Here is a 6,297-nt window from a genome sequence, read left to right as displayed (position 1 = left end):
ATTCCTGGGTTCAGCTGTTTGATGTATTAACTATTTCATGAAGGGAAGTCAGTAAGGTGGTGGAATAGGAGTTTTCAGTATTCATCCTCTTGCCAAACAACTATCACATGGCCTGGGAAAGCAGTGGAAGATGGTCCAAGCGCTTGGACCCTGCACCCATGTGGGAGACCCAGAGGAAGCTCCTGGCTCCTGGCTTTGGATCAGCGCAGCTCTGGCCATTGTGGCCAACTGGGGAGTGAACCAGTGGATGGAGGACCATTCTCTCTATCTTTTCCTCTCTCTGACTGCAACTCTGCCTCTAAAATAAATAAATAAAATCTTTAATAAAAAGAAAAGCTAAGGAATCCAGGCGAGAGGTTATAGTACCTGCTTAGAGCATAAAAATGTGAAAAGATACATTAAAGAGTATAGGAAAAACATTTTTACATTACCTGCATCATCTTGTCCCTGAGCCTGGAAAACACAGTTTGGAGAGAAATACCCTATGCAAAGGGAAAGGAGAGTAACACGAGCACCAAACTTCACCACAGACCCCAGTACCAGGGCTGACCCAATCTCCAGGTTGTCTCCTGCAGATCCAGCCTCCAGGGCCACACTAGTGCCAGAACAGCCCCTGGGGTTCCAAGTTCAGGTCACCTCCAGATTGGACTTGCCTATGGGATTCTAGGCTCCAGGATGGTCTCCACAAACCCAGAATTTAGTCCTGCCCCAACCCCAAACTGGCCCCCACAATTCTAATCTCTAGGATGCACCTGAAGAATCAGGTCCCCAGGACTTCCTCAGGACCATGCCAAGTTCCATGGTCCTGTGTTCTAGCCAGCCCCATTTGGGCAGAGGTGCTAGGCCCACCATGATGGGCCCCAGTGCCAGGACAGCCTCCATGGATTCAGGAAATGCCTCCTTTCTGTGAATTTAGGTGCCAAGCAACTCCAGTGTCAGGCTAACCCCAGTAAATTCAGGCTCAAAATCTGTCCCAGTACCAAGTTATTCCCCTAAGATTTAGGCTTCAAGCAAATCTTTACACGCAAGATCCAGGGGGCCCCACTGAACCCAGGCCTTCCCCTCTCACTCCACTGATCCAGCCCATCCTAATGAACCCTGGCACCAGGCTGACACACACAAACCTAAGATCCAGACTCACCCCTGATGACCCAGGCAACAGAGCAGCCCCTGTGAACTCGGGTGCACCCATCCACTGACCCAGGAACCAGACCAGGATGCCCACGGACTCCAGCAACAAGTTTGCCCATGGGTCCTATGTGATGGCAGGCACCAAAACCCTTAATGGACAGGATGGTGAATGGTTTTCCCTGCTGAAGGCAGTCTGTGAAGAGTGGACTGGATACCTACTTCTTCAAATTCACAAGCCAAGCACAAGGCCACGAGAATCACAAACCAACAGAGGGGCATGACAGCACTGAAGGAACAGAATAAAGTAACTGGCCCTGAAGAAATGCAATGTACAAACTGTCTGACGAAGAATTTGAAATAACTGTTTTAAAGGAGATTAATGAGTTACAAGGGAATATAGAGAGACAACTAAACAAAAACAAGAAAATAACAAATGGACAACATGAGAATGACAATAAAGAGATGGAAACCCTAAAAAAGAACCAAATAGGAATTCTGGAACTGAAGATCACAGGACCCAATCAAGAAATTACATAGAGCTTTAAGTAAATTCAATACAGCAGAAGAAACAATCAGGAACATCTGAAACAAGCCATTTGAAATAACCCATTTAGAGAAACAAAAAGAAGCAAGCAAGCCTATAGGACTTATAGAACCCTATCAAGAAAGCCTTTATGCCTTATGAGAGTACTAGAGAAAAGAGAAAGGCTTAGCAAAGTAATTACAGAAATAACTTCAGTGAACTTCCCAAATCTGGGGAGGGAAATGAACATTCGGGTTTATGAAGCCTAAAGAACCCTGTATAGATTAAATAGAAAGGGATCTTTTACCAAGACACATTATCATCACCTTCTCCAAAGTCAGAGAAAATTTTGAAAGTAGCAAGAGAAAGGCAACTTGTTGTGTGGAATGGAGTTGTAATAAGATTATCAGATTTCTTAGCAGAAATCTTTTGGGTTGATATAAAAAACTGTCAACCAGGAGTATTTTACTTGGTGAGTTTGCCTTCAGAAAGGAGGGAGAGATAATGACTTTTCCAGACAAATATAAACTATGGGGGTTCATCATCACTAAACCTGCCTTACAAAAACTGCTGAAAGAAGTTCACAAAGTTGGAATGAAAGGATGCTAACTAACAACATGAAAGCACATGAAAAAGTTAAAACATTGTAAGAATATAGTCATATTCAGGGTACTCTAATACCATAATGTACAAAAATCACTTCTAACTCTAGTATAAAAGTTAAACTACCAAAGTATTAAAAATAACCATAGCTATAAAAATCTGTTAATGGATACATTATATACAAAATGTAAATTATAACATAAAATGATTATTATAAAATATTTTTAAGGTTCATGATAACCTTTAAGAAAAACATACAGTAGATTTCAGGAATAAATCAATGCAGGAATAATCTCTGAACATCAGGAGAGGGTGAAAATGACTGGCCCTCATTTCCTGTGTTCCAGTCCATGGGAACGATCACTCATGCTCTAAAGAATAATTTCATTTGAACAAATTATAATGTTCTTTTCTCTCAAAATTTCAGAAATAAAGCAAAACAAAACATGGGACCAAACAAAGGGGAGCTGTTCTTCAAAGAGACTTTATGTCTCCCTCCAAGTTTTTTTTATAACAATCCTGCAACCTGGTTGTTAAGAGAAATTCCAACTTCATCCAAATGTATTATTTAACTGGAATCCTTTGGTCACTATCTATTATTGGCTTGATTGTCACTCCTCTTCTTATCTGACCTCAACCAATTAAATGTAAATATCATCAAAATAGAAAAATATGTTACAATGCATAACTCAGGAGGAAAAAATCCTGCTTCACATTAGGATCACAAAATGCATGCACATGTTTCCATTTTTAAAAATGTGCATAACATTCCCAGTTATTTAGTGCTAGTCAGCTTAAATCTCATCCATCTAATAGATTTTTCCATCAGATCTGCCTACAGGCACACCTGAACAGGGGTTGTATAGGGACAACTCCTCCCAGGGGGGTTACTTCAGCAAATGGTGTCTGTGTCTTCCTATAACCCAACCAATGAATCCTAAAATATTAAACTTTTAGATACATAAAAAACTTGGTTGATGTTTAGGTCCTCCTCCAACCCAACCCAGGAAATGTGATACATCACAGTTGAGGAACTATAGTTCAAAGAAAATCTGGCTCAACACTTCCTTTTATAAATAAACTTTTCTTGGAATACAGTCACATTTATTCATGCATTGCCTATACCTACATTCATCTTTTTTTTAATTTTTAAATTTTTTAATTTTTATTTATTTATTTATTAACTTTTATTTAATGAATATCAATTTCCAAAGTACAGAATATGGATTACAATGGCTTCCCCCCCATAACGTCCCTCCAACCCGCAACCCTCCCCTTATCCACTCCCTCTCCCCTTCCATTCACATCAAGATTCATTTTCTATTCTCTTTATTTATTTATTTTTACAGGCAGAGTGGACAGTGAGAGAGAGAGAGAGAGAGAGAGAGAGAAAGGTCTTCCTTTGCCGTTGGTTCACCCTCCAATGGCTGCCACAGCCGGCGCACTGCGCTGATCCGATGGCAGGAGCCGGGTGCTTCTCCTGGTCTCCCATGGGGTGCAGGGCCCAAGTACTTGGGCCATCCTCCACTGTACTCCCTGGCCACAGCAGAGAGCTGGACTGGAAGAGGGGCAACCGGGACAGAATCCGGCGCCCTGACCAGGACTAGAACCCGGTGTGCCGGCGCCGCAAGGCGGAGGATTAGCCTAGTGAGCCGCGGCGCTGGCTCCTACATTCATCTTACAACTAGAGGTGAAAACTTGTGACAGATACAGTATAACCTACAAAGACAAAAAATATTTAGTATCTGACCCTTTACAGATAAAGTTGGCTGAAACCGCATGATAGCATTTTGTCATACAGTGTAGCGTTCCCTATTGGGATTATTCAACTGGAAAGAAACATTACGGTTTTCCAGGCAGCCTGGATCCTGCTCAGGAAGCTCTATTTTATTTTTAAGAAAGAGCCTTCCTATATATTGAAATACACCTCCTTACAACTACTATACCCCCACAGAATAATTTACTTCTCTTTTTGTGCTTTTTAAAATATTTAAAGACCTTAATCACTTGCCCACTAAATCTTCTTTGTTTTTTATTCAAAATTACAATACATCATTCTAACAAGTGAATTAGATTTTGTGCAAGTTGATTCATAAATAAATATTTTATGTAAATTACTGGAATGCCGAACTGTATTTGTTAAAAATGTAGAATAATGGTGCCAATAAAATATTTTCTGGCTGTAATGAAATAGCATCTATAAATATGCATGTAGCACTGATTTTAAATTCAGGATATCAACTGGTACACCAGCAATCAACAAAAGAGAACCCCTGCTTTATGCAGCAGAAGAGACTTTTAATTTTGGATCCCATCTGTTACCAGACTCAACAGTAAACAAGATGGCTGGGACAAAAGTAGCTGCCTTCAAATCATAGCAGAAATCCTCAGAGGGTGTTTGTTTCCCTAGATTATAAATTTTAACCTACTTAGGTATTCTTCTGTGTTTAGTTTAAATTTTTCTCATGCTGAAACATAAACTATTTTCTAGTAATACAATATATAAAACTAAAATTCGTTTGTGGATTCAGGAGAAGCAAATCAGAATTAAGTGGAAAAGATACAAATGGCAGACAGAATTCTAAATTGTTCTCCCAAATTTCCTAATCCTAGAGACTGAATGCAATGAGCTATCAGGTCTGTTGTGATTTTATTACTTGGCAAAAGCAATTTTGAAGATGTAATTAAGATTACTAAACAGCTGACTTCAGGCTAATCAGCATTGTTAGCACAAGAACCCTGTAAACGCAGAGTTCTCTGCAGTCTGCTGCTCAGAGAGACCCGACAGCAGGAATCTCCCTGGTGCTGGCTTTGGGATGGAGAAGGCTGTGGGCGAGGACCTGAGAGCGACCTCTGGCCGAGTCACGAAGAAAATGAGGCTTTCAGTCCCACAACCACAAACACAAACAAACAAACTGAACGTTTCCAGCAAACTCAGTGAGCTTGAGAGAGAATTCTCCAGAGCTCAGACTTCTCTGCTCCAAGTCCTCTTTCTCCCTTGTCCTCAGCACTCTTGTCCGAGATGGTGCGCGAGACTCACTTCAGCCAGACCTCTGTTCAAACGTCATCTCCTCGTAGACACCATCCTGGATCCTCTCATCTAAAATGGATCTTCCCTCGCTCCTGCCTCTTTATGATGCTTTATTTTTCTTCAGAGCAGTCATCACTACCTGGCATTCTATCACCTCTTTGCTTATTTCTCTATTGTGTTTCTGCTGCCCACTGTCACCATGTCCTGCTGTTGGGATTAGAACCTCAGTCTGCTCTTTCACCACTACCATGAGTAGTATTTGGCAGACATTTTTTGAATGAAAGAGTAAAATGATGAATAAAGAAATACATGAACAAAAAAATTAAATCATTAAAAAAAAAGACTCAAGATGGGGTGGTCCCTTTATGCACAGTTGTACGCCATCTAATTTACATATCACAGTCACAGTCATACGTGTAGGCCACGTTTAGCTGTTGGTCTTAAATGAATTGAAAATGATTATTGTACCAGTCACCAGTGTGATCTTAACTTTGCTGAATGTTCTTATGTTGTTGTTAAAACTGTTATTACAGCAGACCATTGCTTCAGACACCTGCATCCCATAACAGAGTGCGAGTTCAAGTCTAGCTACTCTGCTTTTCACCCACCTTCCTGCTAATAATGCACCTGGGAGCCAGCAGAAGATGGAATTGGGTTCCTGTCACCTACATGGGAGATCCAGATGGAGTTCCTGGCTTTTGCTTTTGTCCTGGCTTTGAAGGCATTTGGGGAGTGAACCAGTACATGAAAGACATCGCCTTTCTCTTTGTCTTTCTCCCCCTCTCTCTGTCTCAAATAAGTAAAATAAAGCTTTTTAACATTTATTTATTTGAAAGGCAGAAACAGAGAGGGAAAGAGAGAGAGAAAGAGAGACAAAGAGAAAATATGATGGAAGAAGTGAGAAAGTGCCAAAATATATCTCCTAGAATCAAAAAGACAGGCATGGGAAGTTAAAGGCTGGAGTTAATTTAGAAACTGAATTGGGCCCAAGAGTCCCAAAAAAGTATCC

The sequence above is a fragment of the Oryctolagus cuniculus genome, chromosome 2, assembly GCF_964237555.1.
Source record: "Oryctolagus cuniculus chromosome 2, mOryCun1.1, whole genome shotgun sequence".
Lineage (NCBI taxonomy): Eukaryota > Metazoa > Chordata > Mammalia > Lagomorpha > Leporidae > Oryctolagus > Oryctolagus cuniculus.
The sequence above is the reverse complement of the archived record's forward strand: the minus strand, read 5'-3'. Positions refer to the sequence as shown.